Raw genomic sequence first — 22,724 nt, 5'->3', positions numbered from 1 at the left:
GACATGAACTGAATCTAAATTTTGGAAATTTAGCTAAGAGAAGCAATAATCTGTTACATACACAAAACACACCCACAGAATTAAAAGGTCATTCTCAGAGTTTTTCACTTAACTGTTGCCATAATAACTTTAGGAATTCCAAAAATTTAGATTTGAACATACCATCTGCTGAAACTATTAGTATCTGAACAAGTACAGCTGTGTGCTCAATTAGCTAAACAATCATTAAAATGAATCATGTATAAAAAATGTACCCTTTTCAAAATGAAATTAAAGTGCTTAATTCATACAAATGTTCTCTGCGGTGGATGTCCCCTTCCCTAGAGAAAGAGATGATTGAAAAATTGCCTGAATCAACACATGCAGATTACAGATATCACCCAAGAATAGCTTCTCTGGCTATTTTCCCAAGAATCTTTAAATCCACAGCATTCTGCCTAGAAGCTGCATCAAGATATACTCCATCCAAATCTTGATCTCCATGGAAACAAGTGAACATCTGTAAAATTAATAAGCCAAAGCAAACTTCTTGCTTATATAAACTTTTAAGATGTTCTATTTCCTTATAAACCTTTAGATCTTGTAAATACCCTGGTAAATATGAAACATTTAGCATAGCTTGTTAATTTCAGCTACCTTCAGCTGCTTCCTAGAGATGAGGTTGATGAGTTTGAGTACATGAGTTTGAAATTTATTTGAATGCTTCATTCAATCAACGTGATCTCAAAGAATATTCACACTTGATTGAGGTGCTACTGTTTCATTAAATATTTGTTTTCCCTAATAAGAGTAAATGAATTGCCTACAGTAGGCATTTATCAAGCTTGACGTGTTTTATAAAATGTTGCTTAGCATTCTTTATTTGTGGTTTTTATATTTAGAATTGAATTACACTTGGATGATGTTTTGGTAGCATATCTATCCTCAATGAAATCAAGAAATTATTTCTTATTACTCACATTTATGCAAGTTTTATAACTCAAAAGAGCTACAAATAAAAGCTCACCGTAAGCAACTTTTATAAAATTTATGTAAGGTGGAAATTATTCATTTGAAGAGTTATATTGGACAAAGTGATATGAAGTCTCCCAATCTTTATTTCAACATTTCATTCTCAATATTTAATTAGCATATAGTACTTATTAAATTACTATAATGCATCAAGGATTATTCTTACAGAGAGGATACATTGATGCATATGAAACAACGCCAGCATTTATGCAGTCATAATCTCCTTGTGGATACTGATAAATGAGCAATTAAAAATATATTCTACAATCTTCTGTGTGGCATTACAGAGGTTATTATGGAAAAACAAAAGCAGGGCACATGAAAGAGCTTTCATCAGGATTCATAGGATGGACAGAGGTCAGAAAGGCCTCTTCAAAATATGCAACAGCTGAGTTAACTCTGAAGGATAAAGAAGAATAATACAGGTACAGGAGAGGGCATTCCAGGTCAAAGAAGATACATGTGAAGGCCCAGTGTAAAATAGAATCTGACATATCAAGTCATAACCAATAGTTTAATATGATTAAAATATATGCTGTAAAGGGAAAGAGGTGAAAAAGCCAGGATGATCCAGGTCATACAATTTTCTCTGTGTCATATTAAATAATAGACTTTAAAATAAAGGTGGTGGAAAATTTCTGAAAAGTATCAAATATGAGGCAACAAAATCAGATCTTTGTTTCAGAAAGGTTGCTATGGTTGCAGCATGGTGGATTTTTAGAACGGGTCAAAACTTTCAGCAAGGAGACAGAATAGGGAGGAAATAAATGTAGTAGGCTATAAATTTTAACATATAGGAATTATGAAAGTTGATATTTCTCTCAGATCTCCTCATATTCCTTTGAACATTTCTATGAGCCCATCTCTTGTTTTCTATGTACTTTTGTTTTCAGGGTTCACTCTGAAATTCTAAGGCTCACATGTACAACAATTTTGTTCCAATGAACAGCATGCACAGAGAACCTGGGCTTGGAACCAATGACTCACGAGTTTGGAAGTATGAATGAAAGCCCACCTCCCTTGTCTCCAGGACAAAGCAGAGCTCCCCTGTGGATTCACACTAAAGTTGATATTTGATCATAACGACACCTTCGTTTGTCTTTTCCCCTTGGCCTGTCCTGCTTTCCTGATTGCCTTTCTGATTTCTCTAAAGAGCACTGCCTTTTTAATAATCTGCACAGGAATCTTGGTCTCAAAGTCAACTTTATAGGAATGTGACCTAAGTCTTAACATATCACTGATGAAAATTGAACAGAAGCAAAGGGACTGATTAATTGGATTTGTGTAATAAGTGATTGAAGTCAAAGAATGGACTGGTTTCTGGCTTGGCTGAACTGAAGATACTCTTCATTGATAGGAAACAGCAGTAGAAATGTAATCACGCTGCCCCTGTCCATATTAGGAAAATATTCTTCCTTTCTCCATATATATCTGTCTACACCAATGTATGCAGCTTGGAAAACTAAGCACAGGCTGGATTTTTGCCAGATACCCTTGGTCATGGCATTACTGACTTCCATGAAAGTTAGCATCACAAAGTGTGCCACTGCTTGTTTGAAGATACATTGTATCTAGATTGCAGACTTTGTGAAAAATACCCCTCAAGTTCATGAATCATGGTTGTACTCAATAAAAATATTACTAGTGTAATTATTAACTGGGATACATATTCGGAAAAAAACAGACATAAAAATATCCTTACCATGCCTTTGGAGATGTGTCATGAAAAATTGTTGCTGTGGCCGATGTCATAGAGGTTGCTGCCTATGCTCTCTTCTAGGATTTTGGTGGATTCCTGTCTCACATCGAGGTCTTTCATCCATTTGGAGTTTATCTTTGTGTGTGGTGTGAGAGAATGGTCAAGTTTCATTGTTTTGCATGTAGCTGTCCAATTTTCCCAGCACCATTTATTGAAGAGACTGTCTTTTTTCCACTGGATGTTATTCCCTGCTTTATCAAAGATTAGTTTCCAAAAGAGCCGAGGGTCCATTTCTGGGTTCTCTATTGTGTTCCATTGGTCTATGTGTCTGTTTTTGTGCCAGTGCCATGCTGTCTTTGTGATCACAGCTTTGTAGTACAACTTGAAATCTGGCATTGTGATGCCCTCAGCTTGAAACAAAAGATAAAATGAACTTGTGGGACTTCATCAAGATAAAAAGCTTCTGCACAGCCAAGGAAACAGTCAAAACAACTAAGAGGCAGCCCACAGGATTGGAGAAGATATTTGCAAATGACACTACAGATAAAAGACTTGTATCCAAGATCTACAAAGAACTTCTCAAACTCAATACACAAGAAACAAATAAACAAATCATAAAATGGGCAGAAGATATGAATAGACAATTTTCCAATGAAGACATACAAATGGCTAACAGACACATGAAAAAAATGTTCAAAATCATTAGCCATCAGGGAAATTCAAATCAAAACCACACTGAGATACCACCTTACGCCAGTTAGAATGTCAAAAATTGACAAGGCAAGAAACAACAATTGTTGGAGAGGAAGTGGAGAAAGGGGATCCCTCCTACATTGTTGGTGGGAATGCAAGTTGGTACAGCCACTCTGGAAAACAGTGTGGAGGTCCCTTAAAAAGTTAAAAATTGAGCTACCCTATGATCCAGCCATTGCACTAGTGGGCATTTACCCCAAAGATGCAGACGTAGTGAAGAGAAGGGCCATATGCACCCCAATGCTCATAGCAGCATTGTCCACAATAGCTAAATCATGGAAGGACCTGAGATGCCCTTCAACAGATGACTGGATTAAGAAGATGTGGTCCATACATAGAATGGAATATTACTCAAATAACAAAAAAAACGAGTTCTCAACATTTGCTGCAACATGGACGGCACTGGAGTAGATAATGCTAAGTGAAATAAGTCAAGCAGAGAAAGAAAATTATATGGTTTCTCTCATCTATGGAACATAAGATCTAGGAAGATTGGTAGAAGAAGAAAGGGATAAAGAAGGGGGGGTAATCAGAAGGGGAATGGAGCATGAGAGACTATGGACTATGAGAAACAAACTGAGGGCTTCAGAGGGGAGGGGGTTGGGGGAATGGGATAGGCTGGTGATGGGTAGTAAGGAGGGCACGTATTGAATGGTGCACTGGGTGTTATACACAACTAATGAATCATGGAACTTTACATCAAAAACCAGGGATATACTATATGGTGACTAACATAATATAATAAAAAATATTATTATAATAAAAAAAATCCTTACCAAAAAAAATTCAGAGATCAAGATATTAGTCCCATTTAATTTTTTAATAATTTTTTTCAATATTTATTATATTTAGTGGTCATGCTTCTAACAGCAGTCATAGTTTCTCAGAATTTTCATGTCTTTCCTATGACTGAACTGAGTAAATTCGTTTGGGGGTGGAAGAGCACAAAAGTATAATGCCACTCGCAAGAAATCATATTAAGTGTACATACTACGTGACTTATCACTAGTGATTTTGATCACCTGATCAAAGTTTCTCCAGGACAAAGCTTCTGTTTTACCCCTCCTCTCCATGTTATATTTTATGCTCTACCAAAGGAAGTCACTATGCACAATCCATGTACTAATTAAGGTACTCCAGAAAAACAAAACAAGTATATAATGGAGATTCATTATGAGGAATTAATTCACGTTATTATGGAGGGTGAAACATCTCAAGAGCTACCCTCTATAAGCTGGAGACCCATGAAAATCAACTGTGTAGTTCAGTCCACATCAAAGGCCTGAGACCAGAGGAATCAATGGTGTAAATGCCAGTCTAAGGGCCAGAGAAGATGCACTAAGATGTCCCAGTTCAGTGATGCAGGGAAAAGGGTGAATCCCTCCATCTCTATTTGTTCTATTCAGGTCCTCATTGGATAGGGTAATGCCCACCCACATTGTGAAGGGAAATTTACTTTACCAAATCCACCAATTCAAATGTTAATCTCATCTAGAAACACCCTCACAGATGTGTTCAGAAATAAAGTTAAATCTGTACACCACATGGCCTGTCAAGTTGAGATAGAAAATTTAATCATTTATTTATATCAGTATGAATCATAGATATTTATTTGTTTGTTTGTTTATTTTACATACTGAGTTATAATCTGATCCTATTTATTTTGTTGTTCAAAGATTTCAGCTTTGGTCAATGGAAGATCATTCATTTGGCTCCCAATGCCCCTTTGATATGTCCCCATCATTTTGGATTTTATGTTTTTTGCTGTTGTTGTTGTTGTTGTTTTTGAGAACACTTACATTCTGGCACTACAAGGTACTCTGATCTCATCTTGTATTTTCCCTCTCCCATTCCTAGTATCAGCTACTTCTCCAAGGATCCTGTTTCTTTTATTGAGGACGGAATTAAAAATTAAGATCTTGGGGCTATGTGTACTCATTATTAGTGGAGTATTGTTTCCTTTTGACACTTTCTTATTGGTACAGCAAAGAAATGTAAGCATGCATTATATATATATATATATATATATATATATATATATAGTCATCATCTGCATTTATTTTACAAAACTGTGAGTTCTTACTGATGTCTTCAACTCTAACCTGCCACTATATGGGTTAGTCTAGTCTCTTTCCTTGCTTACCTATAACTTCCCCCTCTAAGAGTAAGAAAATTGGCTCCTACTATTTGCCATTCATTCACTTACTTACTTATTTCATTCCAGCATACACATATGACAATATCTGAGTGTCAACCTTTACTCCCATGACAAACAACTTTACCAACAAGTACACTGCTTATGTCCAGCACCTCTTTTCTTTATTCTTACAGAGTCTACTCATTTCTAGTTATTTTGGTCATCACCTTCCCCACCTTCGCCTTTAGTGAGGGTATTTAATACATTTGTAATATATTTAGATGATCTTCTCACAGTTTGCATTGTTTCCTGGGATCCTTCACCTCTGAAATGGCCTTTTTAAATTGCATGCAGTAAGGTTCATTCTTTGTGTTGTAAAGTTCTATGGGTTTTAAAAAATACGTAAGGTCAGTTACCGACCATTGCAGTATCATAAAAAATAGATTCACTGCCTGCTATAGACTGAATGGTCATGTCTCCTCAAAGTTCATTTATTGAAATACTAACTCCCAACATGAAGATATTAGGATATGGGCCTTTGGTATATTATTAGGGCATGATAGCAGAGGCCTCTTCAATGGGGTTAGCACCCTTGTAAGAGTTCCCTGAGAATTCCCATGCCCCCCGCCCCCCGCCATGTGAGAATTCAGTAAAAAGATGGCTGTTTTATGGATATGTATAAGAAAGCAGGTTCTCACCAAACACCAAATCTGCTGATACCTTGAGCTTGGACTTCCCAGCCTCCAGAACTGGGAGTAATAATCTCTGTTCTCTATAGCCAGACAGTCTGTGGTATTCTGTTTTAGCAGCCTCAACAGACTAAGACAGAAACTCCTCTGTGTTTCACTTATTCAACCCTACATCACCTCCCTAAACCTGAGGAAACCCCTGGTCTTTTTACTGTCCCTTTATTTTTTTTTTCTTTTCCAGAACATCATGTAGTTAGAAACCTATAGTAGATAGATAGTCTTTTCACCCTAGCTTTTTTTCACTTAACAGTGAACATTTAAAGCCCTTCTACATCATCACGTGGCTTGATAGATCATTTCTTTTTATTGCTGATTGATGTGTAGATGTATGGATGAAACTCCAATATTTTTTGATCCATTCTCCTACTGACAGCCATCTTGGTTGCTTCCATTTTTTGGCAATTATGCATAAAGCAGTAATAAACATGTTTATTCAGGTTTTCATGTGGCATAAATTTCAAGTCAATCAGGTAAATATCTAGAAGCACAACTGCTAATTGTTTGATGAATTTATCTTTAGCTTTTAAGAAACTAACGGAGTGTCCTCCAGAGTGGCTGTGCCATTTTTCATTCTCATCAGTAATGAGTGAAAGCTCCCATTGCTCCACATCTTAGAATTTGGAGTTGTGTTTTGAATTTTAGCAATTCTAATAGATGTGTATTAAAATCTATTTTTTTTTAATTTTCAGTTTTCTAAAACATGATGTTGGACATATTTCAAATCCTTGTCATCTGTAGATCTTCTTTCATGAGTTATCTGTTCAGATATTTTGCCCCTTTTCTTGTATTCTTATTGTCGAGTTTTAAAAGGATTTTTTTTTAATATTTTGGATAACATTCTTTTATCACATGTGTGTCTGGAAAAAAATTTTCCTAGTCTGTCTTTTCTTCTTCTCAATATCATTCACAGAGCAGAAGTTTTTGATAAAGTTTTAATAAAGTCTAATTTATCAAATTTTCTTTAATGGATCATGCTTTCTGTGTTGAATATAAAAGCTCATCAACAAACGGAAAGCCACCTACATTTTCTGTTATATTTCCTCCTTGAATTTTTATCGATTTGCATTTTACATTTAGGTCAGTGATCCATTTAAAGTTAACTTTTAAAACAATGTAAGCTTTGTTTCTAGATTGTGTGTGTGTATCTGTGTGTGTGTGTCTAAGTGTTCCTACACCATTTGTTGAAAAGTTTATCCTTTCTTCACGTAATTATCTTTGTTATTTTGTCAAAGATTCATTGACTATATCTGTGTAGATCTATTCCTGGGCACTGTATTCTATTCCATTAATCACTGTCTATTATTTTACCAATATCATGTTGTATTGATTATTGTAACTTTCAGTCTTGAACTTGTATAATATGAATCATCCAACTTTGTCCTTCTCCTTCAGTACTGTGTTGGCTATTTTTTGATTATTTGCTTTTTGAAATAATCTGTAAAAATTAGTTTGTGGATATCCATAAAATAGCTAGCTGGAATTTTAATTGGGTACTACTTAGAATCTATAGCTCAAGTTAGTTAAATTGACAACAATTTGAATCTTCCAAACCATGAATACAGAATATCATTCAATTGATTTAGATTTTCTTGATTTATTTCACCAAAGTTTATAGGTTTTCTCATATAGACCTGGATATATATTGTTACATTCATAACTAAGCATTTCACTTATTTTCGAGTTATTAAAATATATTTTCATATTAACTTCAAATTCTATTTGTTCGTTAATGGGAAAATAATTAACTTCTGTATATTAAATTTGTATCCTGAGAACTTGATATATTTCCTATTAGTTTCCAAAGACTTTCAGTCAATTCCTGGGAATTTTCTATATAGACAACCATGCATTCTGTGAATGAAAAGAAACTGTAACTTCCTTCCCAAACTGTATCCTTTTTATATACTTTTCTTGTTTCATTGCACTAGATAGATGATGTTGAATGAGTGTAGTGAGTGGGGACATCCTTAATCTGTTACTGATTTTGGTGGAAAACATCTGATTTTTTATAATTAACTATGATGTTAATTGTAGTGTTTTTTTTGGTAGATGTTCTTTATCAGGTTGAAAAAGTTTCCCTCTAAATCTAATTTGCTGAGAATTTTTGTCATGAATGGTGTTGAATTTTATCAAATTATTTTCCTACATTTGTTAATATGATCATATGATTTTCCCTCTTTATCTTGGTGATTTGTTTATATCAATTTATTTTTGAGTGCTTAGTCATAGGTGCAGATTTAGAATAAATATCACTTTGTCATAGTGTATAACTGTTATAAATTGTTGGATATGATTTGATAATATTTTATTGAGATCTATGTTTGCAAGAGATATTGGTCTGTAGTTTTCCTTTCTTGCAGTGTCTTATCTGCTTTTGTTATTAGAGTAATGATGGTCTATATAATGAATTAGAAAATAATTTCCTCTGTTTCTACTATATGGAAGAGATTGTGGACAGTCGAATTAATTTCTTCCATAAATGTTTGTTAGATCACCAGTGAAACCAACTGGGCCTAGATGTTTCTATTTCAGAAGATTATTGATTATTGCTTGAATTCCTCATATGTATATAAGCCTATTCAGATTACCATTTCTTCTTGGGTGAGTTTTGTCGTTTTTGTCTTTCAAGGTCAATTTCATCTATGTATCTAATTCATGAGTGTAGAGCTGTTTATAATATTCCTTATTATCCTTTTAATATTCATGGAATTTAGAGTAATAACTTTTCTTTCATATTGATATTAGTAATTGTATCTTCTCTCTTTTTTCCTTGGATAGGCTCAAGATTTATCAATTTTATTGATTTTCAAAGACTCAGTTTTGGTTTCTTTATTTTTATTGATTACTTGTTTTCAGCTTTAATGATTTCTGTTCTAATATTGTTTTCTTGTTTTACACTTGAATTGCTTTTCCTATTCTTATTAAAGAATATTAAAGAATATATTCTTTTCCATACATGCATTTAATTCTATGTATTTACACCTAAATACTGTTTTCCTACATTCCACAAATTATGATTAGTTTTTTTTTAATTTCCATACTTTTCAAAATATTTATTTTTATTTATTTTATTTTTATTTATACATTTAATAATATTTTAAAATTTATCTGTGACTTCTTAAACTCATGTGTTACTATTTATTGTTTAATATCCAAGTAGTTTAGAATTTTATAGCTATCTTTCTACAATTTGTTTCTGATTAATGCCATTGTTGTCTGAGAACATATTTTACATGCTTTCTATTTATTTTTTATTTGGTAAGTTGTTTTCTATGGCCTGGAATGTGGCCTATCTTGGTGAATTTTCCATCTGAGCTTGAATACAATGTGTATTCTGCTGTTGAAGGATGGATTAATCTATAAATGTCAATTAGATCTGATTAATGTTGCTATTGAGTTAAACCACTTTTCATTTTTCTGCCTGCAAAATCTGTTGTTGAAAGAAAGGTATTGAAGTCTCCAAGTATAACTGCCAATTTACCTGTTTCTTCTTGCAGTTCTACCTGGGACGTTTTCCCCCCTCCTAAATTTTGATGCTCTCTTTCTTGGGGCATCTACATTAAGTATTGTTGTGTCATCCTGAAGAAACGACCTTTTTATCATTGTATAATGCCTTTCTTTATCTCTGTCTCCTTATTCTGATATTTGCCTTATTTCAAACTGCAATAGCTACTCCCCCCTTTCTTTTATTGCTGTGAGCATAGACTATCTTTCTTCATTCTCCTTGTGACTCTATAATTAAAATGACTTTCTTGAAAATAACATATAATTGGGTCTTTTTTATTTTTTTAATTTTTTTATTATGATATGTTATTTACCATACAGTATATCATTAGTTTTTGATGTAGAGTTCCATGATTCCTTGAGTTGGATCTTTTTTTAATACACCTTGAAAATCTTTGTGTTTTATTACCATATTTATACTGCTTACATTAATATCATTATTTATATATCTGATTTAATATCTACCGTGTATGTAAGGGTATTTGTTTAAAATTTATGCAGTTACTCTTTTTTCCCTTATCTTGCTCTCTTTTTCTGTCTCTCTAATTTGAGCAGTTTATAAATTTCCATTTTTTATCTTCTCTTAACAGATTGATTACCCTTCTTTTTAACTTTCTTTTGATAGTTTCCCTACAGTTTGCAATATACATTTACAGCAACTTGAATTTTACTCTTAAAAAACAGTATGCTCCTTCTCAAGTATAACAAAGTACAATTGACCCTTGAAAAATGCAAGGGTTAGAGGCACCAATTCCTGTGCATTTGAAAATTTACATAAGACTTTGACTCCCCCCCAATTTAACTACTAATAGCCTACTGTTAACCAGAATCCTTACCAATAACAAACAGTAGATAACATATATTTTGTATGTTATATGTATTATACATGTATTATATCCTTTATTCTTACAATAAAGTAAGCTAGAGAAAGAAAAGTTTATTTAAAAAATTACAAGAGGGCTCCCTGCTCTGCTGGGAGCCTGTTTCTTCCTCTCCCACTCCCCCTGCTTGTGTTCCTTCTCTCACTGGCTGTCTCTCTCTCTCTGTCAAATAAATAAAATAAAAATCTTTAAAAAAATAAAATAAAAAATAAAAAATTACAAGGAAGAGAAAATTCATTTACAACACTACTGTATTTATTGATACCATAAGTTTATATCATGTGTTTTCACGATTAGTCATCTGTTAGTTCCTACAGTAATATTGACTTATATGATATAAAACACTGTCGATGTTTACATATTACCAACACTAAACATCAAAAATAAAATACAATGTGAAAAAGGAATTCATATTTATTTACAGGTATTCATGCATCAATAACAAAGAAGCAGCAATATGTTTGCTTTATGGTAGCTTGGTGTAATCAATATGATTGCTTACAGTATCCTAGCCTATATACTAATGAAAGAATTGTAATTTTTATGGAATATGGTATTACAGTCATATTCATAATATAGCATTGGAAACATAGTGTTATTAGTTTTGTTTCAATCACCATTTATAATTTAGAAAACTTAAAATGAGAAGCTAAGCCTGTTTTTAATTATGTTTACTTTTTCTATTGTTTCTCTTTACTTCTTAATATGCTAAGATTATGCTTTTAGTAATTTCCTCTATGTTTAGAAAATATATTTTAGCCATTCTTTTGGGGTAAGTCAGTGGCTCATAAATTTTCTTGGTTTTACTTAACCTGTGAATATCTTGATTTCCCCTTAATCTCTCTAACTTTTTCTTTTTTTAGTTTTATCGAGAAATAACTGGCATACATCATTGGATAAATTTAAGACACTCAAGACGGTTAGATTTACTTATATTGTGAAATGATTATTGAGATAGGTTCAGGTACTGTTCATCACCTCATATAGATACAATAAAAAAGAAAAGAAGGAAAGAAACAAATTTTCTCCCTGTGATGAGAACTCATATATCATATAGTAGTGTTAACTATAGTCATCATGTTGTAAATTGCTTCCCTAGTACTTATCTGCCTTATAACTGTAAATCTATACCTTTTGACCACGTTCCTCCAATTCCCCCTCCCCTAACCCTCTGCATCTGGTAACCACATGGTACATGTCTGATCTCTTTTTGTATGAGTTTTTCTAATTCCACATATAACTGAGATTGTATAGTATTTGTCTTTCTCTGTTGCTTGGTTTGGCCACCAAACCCTAAGGCGGTGAATGAAAAGATTGCTCCAGACACTTAAATAGGAGAAAGGAGAAGGTGAGGGGCCCAGTCACCTAGTGACGAAAGGTCCCAAGCCAAATTTAGTCTCCACTTTTATTGCAAGTCTTATCAATATATCAAGTAAGAGCAGAAAAATAGGATGGAATGTTAGGCTTTAATAATCAAGACATAGACAAATGGGGCAATGCATGATTGAAGCAAGCAGGGTTTGGGTCGTTTGTGCAGTCTAATGATATGATGAATATGACCATTAAGGTGAGAGTGTTTCTCATCTAAGTTAAACATTTACTCCCTAGGCAAGAGCATTGAACCGCAGTGAGGATCTGGCTGCTTACAGCTCAGAAACTTTATTTTATTTATTTATTTATTTATTTATTTATTTAAATAAAACTTTATTTTATTTTATTTTTTTAAAATATGAATATAGGAAATTTAAATTTTGTTCTTTTGCATTTTGTATTTTCCAAATTTTTTTAACATTCCATGTGTTACTTTTGTATTTAGAAGAAAACTTTATTTTAAAAAGCAAGCAAAGAAAGTAAACACATTCCCGTTGGTTCAGTTCCTTTGAGGATGAAATAAAAGCTTTCCCATGGTTGACTGTAATTTCCATACAATTTATACTAGAGACTTAAATAATGAAAACAACAAAACATAGAAAGGATCAAAAGTCAAATGGACACTTCTATGAAGAATCTCAGGACACACCTTGTGTTACAGGCAATTTAAAGCTCAGAAACTTTAAAGGAGACCCAGCATTCCAGGCACCCCTCCTTTGCTTTTCAATCGGTCTCACTTCAGGAGACATATTTCACTTAAATCTTATCTATCCAGGCACTATGAAGCCCCACACTCTGTCAGACTTATTTCAATTTGCATAATACCTTCAAAGTCTATCCATGTTGTCACAAATGGTAGAATTTCCTCATATTTTATGGCTGAATACTATTCCATTGTATAAATATGCCACAATTTTCTCCATTCATCTGTCAGTGGAGAATTAGGTTGTGTCCCTGTCTTGACTATGGTAAATAATGCTGTTATACATATAAAGGTGCTGATTTTTTTGAGTGAATGTTCTCATCACATTTGGATATATTGTAAGTAATGGAATTGCTGGATCAATGATAGTTCCATTTTTAATTTTTTGAGAATATTTCATCCTATCTTCCATAGTGTTTGTACTAATTTGAAAAATGACAAGGCAAGAAACAACAAATGTTGGAGAGGATGTGGAGAAAGAGGAACACTTTTACACTGTTGGTGGGAATGCAAGTTGGTACAGCCACTTTGGGAAACAGTGTGGAAGTTCCTCAAAAAAGTTAAAAATAGGGCTACGCTATGATTCAGCAATTGCTCTACTGAGTATTTACCTCAAAGATACAGATGTAGTGAAAAAAACGGCCATATGCACCCCAATGTTCATAGCAGCAATGTCCACAATAGCCAAACTGTAGAAGGAGCCAAGATGCCCTTCAACAGACAAATGGGTAAAGAAGATGTGGTCCATATATACAATGGAATGTTTCTCAGCCACCAGAAGGGATGATTACCCAACATTTGCATCAACATGGATGGAACTGGAGGAGATTATGCTAAGTGAACTAAGTAAAGCAGAGAAAGACAATTATCATATGGTTTCACTTAATTGTGGAACATAAGGAATAGAAGGGAGATCATTAGGAGAAGGAAGGGGAAAATGAAGTTGGGGGGAAACAGAGGGGGAAATGAACCATGAGAGACTATGGACTCCAGGAAACAGAGGGTTTTAGAGGGGAGGGGGGTAGGGAGATTGGCTAATCTGGTGATGGGTTTTAAGGAGGGCACATATAACATGGAGTCCTTTTTCTCCATATCCATGCCAGCATTTGTTATTCTTGTCTTTTTGGTGATGGCCATTATAACATGTGTGAAGAGATATCGCAATGGGAATTTTATTTGCATTTCCCTAATGACTAGTGACGTTGAGCATTTTTCATGTAGCTGCTGACATTTTATATATCTTCTTTGAAAAAAGATCTATTCAGGTCCTTTGACCATTTCTTAAAATGGGTTATTTGGGTTTTTTTGCTACTGAATTGTTCTTTATATATTGTGGATATTAATCCTTTATCAGATATACAGTTTGCAAATATTTTTCCCATTCCATAGGTCATCTTCTCAATTTTTCGATAGTTTCTTTGTTGTGCAGAAGCTTTTTGGTGCGGTATAGTCCCATTTGTTTATTTTTTTATTTTGTTGCTTGTACCTTAAGTGTGATATCCAAAAATCACTAACAAGGCCCATGTCAAGGAACTTTGTTCCTATTTTTTTCTAGGAGTTTTACAGTTTCAGGTTTTACATTTAAGTCTTCAGTTTATTTTGAGTTGATTTTTTGAGTGGAATAAGGTAGGTGTTCAGCTTCGTTCCTTATTACATGTGAATATCCGATTATCCCAGCTCCATTTACTGATGAGACAGTCTTTTCTCCACCGAGTGTTCTTGATTCCCTTGTTAAATATTAGATGACCATATATGCTTGGGTTTATTTCTGGGCTCTTATTCTGTTTTATTGGTCTATTTGTTTGCTTTTATGTGAGTACCATACTGCTTTGATGAGTATAGGTTTGTAGTGAAACTTGAGATCAGGGAGTGTGACGCCTCCTGTTTTATTATTCTTTCTCAGAATTTTGTTAGCTATTTGGGGTCTTTTGTTCCATATAAATTTTAGGGTTTTTTTCTATTTCTGCAAAAAATGCCATTGGAATCTTGATAGGGATTGCCTTGAATATATAAATGGTTATGGTAGTATTGACGTTTTAGCATTCTAACTTTTCCAATCCATAATCATAGAATACTTTTCCATTTATTTGTGTCTTCTTTGGTTTTTTTCATCGGTGTTGTAGTATTCAGAGTACAAATCTTTCCCTTCCTTGGTTAAATTAATTTCTAAGTATTATATTGGTTTTTACAATATTGTAAATGGTATTACTATCTTTGTTTTTCAGGAAATTCATTGTTGGTATATAGAAATGCTACTGGTTTTTTATGTTTATTTTGTATCCTGCAACTTTTTTTTTTTTTTTTTTAAAGATTTTATTTATTCATTCGACAGAGACAGAGACAGCCAGCGAGAGAGGGAACACAAGCAGGGGAAGTGGGAGAGGAAGAAGCAGGCTCATAGCAGAGGAGCCCGACGTGGGGCTCGATCCCACAACGCCGGGATCACGCCCTGAGCCGAAGGCAGACGCGTCACCGCTCCGCCACCCAGGCGCCCCTGTATCCTGCAACTTAACTGAACTCATTGATGAGATCTAATAGTTTTTTTCCATTGGGTTTTTAGGATTTTCTCTATAAAAAACCATACCATCTGCAAATAAAGGCAATTTTACTTCATACTTTCAAATTGTCTTACTTTTATTTCTTTTTCTTGCTTGATTACTCTAGCTAAGACTTCTGGTATTACCTTGAATAGAAGTGGTTAGACTGACTGCCTCATCTTGTTCCCAGTCTTAAAGGAAATGCTTCCAAACTTTCACTCATGAGTATGTAAGATGTTAGCTGTGGGCTTGTCATATACGACCTTTATTATGTTGAGGTATATCCTTTCTATGCCAAATCATTAAAGAGTTTTTATCATGAACTGGGGTTGAGTTTTATCAAATTTTTTTCTGCATCTATTGAGATGATTATATGATTCTTTGCTTTTATTATATTAAGGTGATATATGACATTGATTGATTTGTGTATGTGGAACCACCCCTTTGCACCCCAGAGATAAATCACATTTGATCATGATGAATGATCCTTTTAATGTGCTGCTGAAGTCAGTTTGCTAATATTTTATTGAAAAATTTTGTCTCTATATCCACCATGGATATCAGCCTGTGGTTTTCTTATCTTTTAGTATCCTTATCTGGTTTTGGTATAGGACAGATGTATTTGTAATAACAGATTATGGTTGTTATGGTTATTTTTCTTATTTTTTTTCACTTTTAAGCTATAATTGTAGGTGAATTATGGACCACCATTACCAAACTACAGAATCCAATTTTGACCATGTGTTTACCATTACCAGCAAGTTTAATGCTGGTTTTATAATTTTATGACTTTTATTAGTGTCTTCTTACTTCCACTGAAAAAACTCCCTTTAACATTTCTTGTAAAGCACATCTAGTTGTAAAGAACTCCTTCAGCTTTTGTTGTGTTTCTTTGGGATGGTCTTTATAACTCATTTCTGAAGGAAAAATTTCCTAGATACAGAATTCTTGGTTGGCAGTTTTTTTTCTTTCAATAATTTGAATATATCATTCCAATTCTGTTAAAAATCTGCCAACATTTTTATGTCTAATGGGTGTTCCCTTCTATGTAACTTCTCTCTTTTCTCTTGCTGCTTCAATTTTTTTTCTTTGCCTTTGCCTTTTGGCAATTTAATTATATATGTCTTGGTGTAGCCTTAGTCAGCTTCAACCTTTTTGGGGGTCCCTTTGGCTTCATGGATCTGAATGTCTATTTCTTTCCCCAGGTTTGGTAAATTTTCAACCATTAATGCTTTAAATATATTTTTGTTCCTTTTTCTTTTCTCCTTCTGGAATTCCCATAATGCAAATATCATTCTTTTTATTGTGTTCTATGAGTCTCTTAAGCTTTATTCACTTTTTTCCTCNTTTCCTTTTTTCCCCCCCCCCCCCCCCCCCCCGCTTTTTGCTACTCTGAATGCACTATTTCTAATGTCCTATCATCCAGGTCACTGATTCTTTCTTTTGCATGGTCAATTCTGCTTTAGAAGAATTGAATTCTTCAGTTCAGTTATTGTGTTTTTTACCTCTAAGATCTCTGTTAGTCTTAATGGTTTCTATTGCTTTGTATATCTTCTTGTTTTATTCATGCAATGTTTTCTTAATTTCATTTAGTTTTCTGTGTGTGCTTATATTTCATTACACTACTTTAAGATGATTATTCTGAATTGTTTGTCTCACAGTTCATAGATCTCCATTCCCCCCCCAATTCTTTATGATCAATTATTACAGCTATATTAGTGTCCTTTGATGGTGTCACACTTACCTGGTTTTTCATAATCCTTGATTTCTTACATTGGCATCCACACATTTAAATTAATCAGATCCCTCTTCCAGACTTTATAGGTTTGTTTTGGCAGAGAGAGATCTGCAACAATCAGCTCAGTTTGGGTTTCTGGAGGTGTCTCTTGGTAATATTTTGGGTAAGACTATTTTGGGGAGAGGCAACTGTTCAAACTATGAGGCTGGGAAAGGGTGGGGGATTGTTCCACTGCGTGAGAACAGTTAGATAAGGCTACTGACTTGATTCCCTACCCAAATGAAGCTGTACAGTGGGCTCTACACTTGCCTGGATTCTCTGGTCAGGCTTACTAGATGGTAGGACTAGGACTATAGGACTGAGAACTATATTCATTTGTTGGTGAAATATGAATTAGTTTCCTTGCCCTGGGAGGGCATCAAGACAGGATTCAGGGCCTGTATGACTCATTGGGGATCCAAACTGGGTGAGTGTGCACTAAATTTCCTGGTTAAGTGAGGCCATTGGTTTTACTTTGCAGATGAGGAAAGCCATAGCCACAGAGAGGCTTTACTCTGTGTTCAAGTGCCACTGTACCTAAGGCTATTGAATGAGCTTTACATTTCCCTGTTTGCTCTGGTTAGGTTCCCTGGTCAGACAGGCTGAAAGCTGTATTGAGTGATGAGCAAAACTATGAATTAGAATCTTTGAGTACAGGAGAAATAGAAAACTTGTGAAATTCTTTGTTTGTTTTAGTAATTCAATTTTCACGTCAAGTTCCCTTGCAAAACAAGGCCACTGCCTTTGCCCTGCAAGCTATGAGTTCTGCCTGTCTTTCTCTTGGCTTGAGCTCTACTGGGAAGCACAGCTTTCAGGTGTTTTTATCTGCCTTTCTGGTCAGTGGGACAAGAGCCATAGAGGGTGGGGCTATGCCCCATACCCTTGCCTGAGAAGGAAGGGGAGGAGCCATTCCAGGCAGCTCTCAGTTTCCCAAACAAGCTTTCTCCCTTATTCTTTTTTTTTTTTTTTATTTTTTTATTTTTTTATTCAACAGAGACAGAAACAGCCAGCGAGAGAGGGAACACAAGCAGGGGGAGTGGGAGAGGAAGAAGCAGGCTCATAGTGGAGGAGCCTGATGTGGCTCGATCCCGTAACGCCGGGATCACGCCCTGAGCCGAAGGCAGACGCTCAACCGCTGTGCCACCCAGGCGCCCCATCTCCCTTATTCTTGAAGGATATTTTTACTGGAGATAATATTTTGGTTTGATAATCCATTTCTTTCAAAACTTGGAATGTGTCATGCTATGTTCTTCTGGCTACTATGGTTTCAGAAGTGAAATCTATCATTCTAATTGTTTTTTGTTTGTTTGTTTTTTATCCCCCTATAGTAAAGAAGAGTCCTTTCTCTCTTGCTGCTTTCATTTTCTTTGCCTTTAATTTGATGATATATATGTTTTCACTTTGATAGAGTTGGTGATATATTTTGTAAGGGATTTCTTCGACTTTATCCTATTTGGGATTCACTCACATACTTGAATCTATATGTGTTTATATTTTATAAATTTGGGCAGTTTTCAGCCATTAGTTCTTCAAATACTTTTTTTTTAATTCCAGCTAGGTTTTCCTTTCCTTCTGGGATTGCCATGACAAAAATGTTAGGCTTTTGGGTTTTTTGTTTGTTTGTTTGTTTTTGTTTGTTTTTTTGCTCTAAGCCCACAGATCCCTAAGGCCCTGTTCATTTTTTTTTTCAGTTTGCTTTCTCTTTCTTTTTCAGCTTTTGTAATTTTTAACATGCTATCTTCACATTTTTTAATGATTTCTGTTGTCCAAATGTCTTCTGTCTTGCTAATTTGTCCCTTACCAGGTCATATGGCTAAAGTGAACATGCTTTCCTTGAAGCTTTTTATAATTTGCGCTCATTGGTGTTCTGGGTTGCTGATTTCTCCATTAGCCTGTCTGAGACACATGAGTCAATAAGATAACTCAAATTTCATTGTCATTCTTTTGTTGGGTCCTAAGCTTCCTAGCCAGTGTACATTTTTCTCTCCATGTTTTATGTAGCCAAGAAACTTGTGCTCAGCCTATTTTAATTACCCTTTGCCTAAACTTGTAAAAATGAATAGGCAATTTTTCTCAGTTTCCTTATATACAAAAAGAAGATAATGAAATGTAACTCGGAAGTCTTAATGATGGTGATGGAAAGGAGTGGTATCAAGGAAAGTTTCATTGAAAAAAGTAGCCTTTAAAATGACACCTGGAGTAAGTAGCAGTTATGTATGTAAATTAGTGAATGAGTTCCAGGTGGAGGCACCTTAGGTTCAAGGATTCTGAACAGGAAGAAGACCAGGGCAATGGCTATCTAAAAGAAGTTTAGAGAATTTGGAACCAAGTGGTCTTGGCACAAAGGAACCTGAGGTTGCACAAATGAGCCATAGAGATAAGGCCTATGTCAGTGGAGGTCCTACTGTTATAGCACCTCTCAATATATTACACAGCCTCTGTGTAATATAGTCTCAATTTATAAAGAGCATCTACTCCTGAAGGGATGATCCCATTACCTACTTTCATTGCCATGGATTCCACTGTGAAAACACTGGCTGTAATCTCATGAATTTGAGACATCAGGCATCCCTAACAAAGCACATTTAGAAGTAGAACAACATCTCAGAGCAATTCACAAGGCCAAACATCCAATCATTGAAACATTGTTGATCCCATGTCTGATTATATAAAAAACAAACGCTTAAAAAGCTTACCCACCTTTCTAATACTCCCAACATTTAGTTAATTACTGTGACTGAAATTCCATTTAAGTGCTTTCCAAAGGAAAACAAATATATACAACCAATGTTTTATTCATTTTTTTCTGCTTTTGTAACTTGCTAGAGGATTTAGGGAAATCTGTTTAAACTCCATGTTCTTACCTATTAAATAGGAATAATATTAGTATCTACCTTAAAAGTTGTCATGAGGATTAAATGAGTTAATATATGTAAACAACCTAGAAGCAGACTGGATACACAGTAAATGCTATAAAAGTGTTATCTATTGTCATTAACATCCATCAGTTTGAATTCATTCTTTTTCTTTTGTTTTTCCTGAGAAAAAGCTGGATTTATTGGCTTATGGAACTTAAAAATGTTGGGGTATAATAGTTCCAGTCCATCTGAATCCAGAAACTTCCATAATATTTGGAGTTGGTTTCTTCTTTTGTGTTGATGTAATTTCTTTTTTTTTAAATAATTTTTATTTTGTTATATTAGTCACCATACAGTACATCCCCAGTTTTTGATGTAAAGTTCCATGATTCATTATTTGCATATAATACCCAGTGCACCATGCAATACGTGCCCTCCTTACTACCCATCACCGGCCTATCCCAATCCCCTACCCCCCTCCCCTCTGAAGCCCTCAATTTGTTTTCCAGAGTCCACAGTCTCTCATGGTTCATTCTGATTTTATTCTCCATATTTCTTTTAGCTTAACTTAATGGAATTTAGGGTATATGAATTTTGATAATAAGGAATATGAGTTTTGATAAAATACTAAGAATATCTGTATTTTGGAGCATGTTAGGCAACACTAAGCCAGGAAGTCTTAAGGAGGAGCATTACAGAACTACATAAATTATTCGCATTATGCAGAAAACATGCAATGAGGTGCAGGAGAAAAGATGGCCCACTTTCAAAGACAAATTGTGTTCATTTGAATATTTTATAGAGGCCATTCTGAATCCAATAATGGACTTAGATCCTTCTTTGTTTCCTTTAACCCCATCACTATTGACTTTTCTGAGTAGGACCTGGAACTCAAATGAGCAGTATTATCTTCCTTTTGTATGTTATCAGAGTAGTTGGATATTCAACCACAAAAAAGGAATGAAGAACTGTTTCACACAACACAGATGAACCCAGAACACATTCTGCTGAGTGAAAAGAGTCAGACACAAAGGTCACATATTGTATCATTCCACTTATATGCAATAACCAGAAAAGATAAATCCATGGAGACAAAATGCAAATAGATGTTTGTGAGGGGCTGGGGGAAAAGAAGAATGGGGACAGATTGCCTAATGTATAATGATATTATTCTGGAATGATGGAAATGTTTTGAAACTAGATAGAGGGAGTGGTAGCACAAGACTGAATATACTAAATGTCACTGAATTGTTTACTTTAAAATAGTTAATCTGTAAATTTGTTTTTTAAATTTCACATCAATAAATTATTTTTTTCAGTAAATAGCTGATAATCATTTGCAACATTTTCTATGGAAAAGAATAAAGTAAGTTATACATAATTAAAAGACACTAGAGTTTTAGAACATAACAATCATGAAACTGAAAGTGCCTGCTATGTAAGAGATAAGATAGAGTGTTCCTGACAGAAGTGACCATGGCAACACAATCATTTTTTTAGGAATGGCATAATTTTGTTCAACATAATCATTTTGCGCGAACTGTCATAAAGCAGATCTGCAAATCCCATTACTGCACATTCAAAGTCATTTAGAAATGTCAACATAACATATTCATGGCTATTTGACTTTGATTCTTTGCTTTCACTTATTTATTGAACAAAATCAGTAACTCAAGAAAAGAAGAGTTGAAGTAGTTTCTTTTATCCTGATTATTCTTAAGAAAGCTAACTTGTTACTGCTGGACAACAGAGATCCTTATTCTCTCTGGATGCATCTTGATTATTTTTACCATTCTGAGAACATTTCACAGAATTGGTAAATTGAGTTCTCCTGTATAACACAATATCTATATATGTTTTTCAATGTTTACTTTACAATGGCTTAATTTTGAAATTTTTCTTTTATATTTGCTTTTAAAAAAAGTGTTTCTAAATAATGTAAAACTTGATCATTTTAAAAATGTATTTACGTATTACTAGATATAGGTCACTATTATAGATTACTATTGATAGATTACTAAAATGTATTTATATATATGTACACACACATATAACTACAAGATGTTTTAAATAAAATGATAATGCAAGACAAGAAACATCAGACCTAAATAACTTAAAAAGTACAAAGGAATAAGAACTCTAGTCTTATTTTGTTAGCTATTATTTATATGATTAACAGTTCCTTATAAGAGCAAATTATTTTCTTAGAAAAATAAGCAATTATGTCAAGATAATCACTAAAATAGCATACTGTAGTCACTTTTGTAATGCCATCCACTTTAATTCTGGACAAAGACCTCAGTTTTGGTTATTGTTTCTATTAAGACCCCAACAATAACACCTTTCATTAAGTACCTCTGCGTTCCAAACATGGTGCTAGGTGGTAAATATACAAAGGTAAGCAAAATGGACGTAGTCTCTGCCTTCAAAAAAATTAAAGTTTAATAGGGAAAATAGTAAATTAAACCATAGCAATAAAAGTGGCCAAGTGCTATAAGTATATGGCAGAAAGACTTCAGCTTTTCTGATGAAGAGAAAGAAAAAACCTTCTCATTGTAAAGGGCATTTAAGCTGCCATCTAAAGGACTGTTGTGTGTTTAAATGTGTTTTCATCAAAATTAATAGGTTAAAATCCTAACCCTCAGACATCAGAATGTGACTTTATTGGAAATAGGGTCATTATAGATTTGGTGAGTTAAGATGAGGTCATACTAAAGTATGGCAGACCCCAATCCAATTTGACT

The sequence above is a fragment of the Ailuropoda melanoleuca genome, unplaced genomic scaffold, assembly GCF_002007445.2.
Source record: "Ailuropoda melanoleuca isolate Jingjing unplaced genomic scaffold, ASM200744v2 unplaced-scaffold11384, whole genome shotgun sequence".
Classification (NCBI taxonomy): Eukaryota; Metazoa; Chordata; class Mammalia; order Carnivora; family Ursidae; genus Ailuropoda; species Ailuropoda melanoleuca.
The sequence above is the reverse complement of the archived record's forward strand: the minus strand, read 5'-3'. Positions refer to the sequence as shown.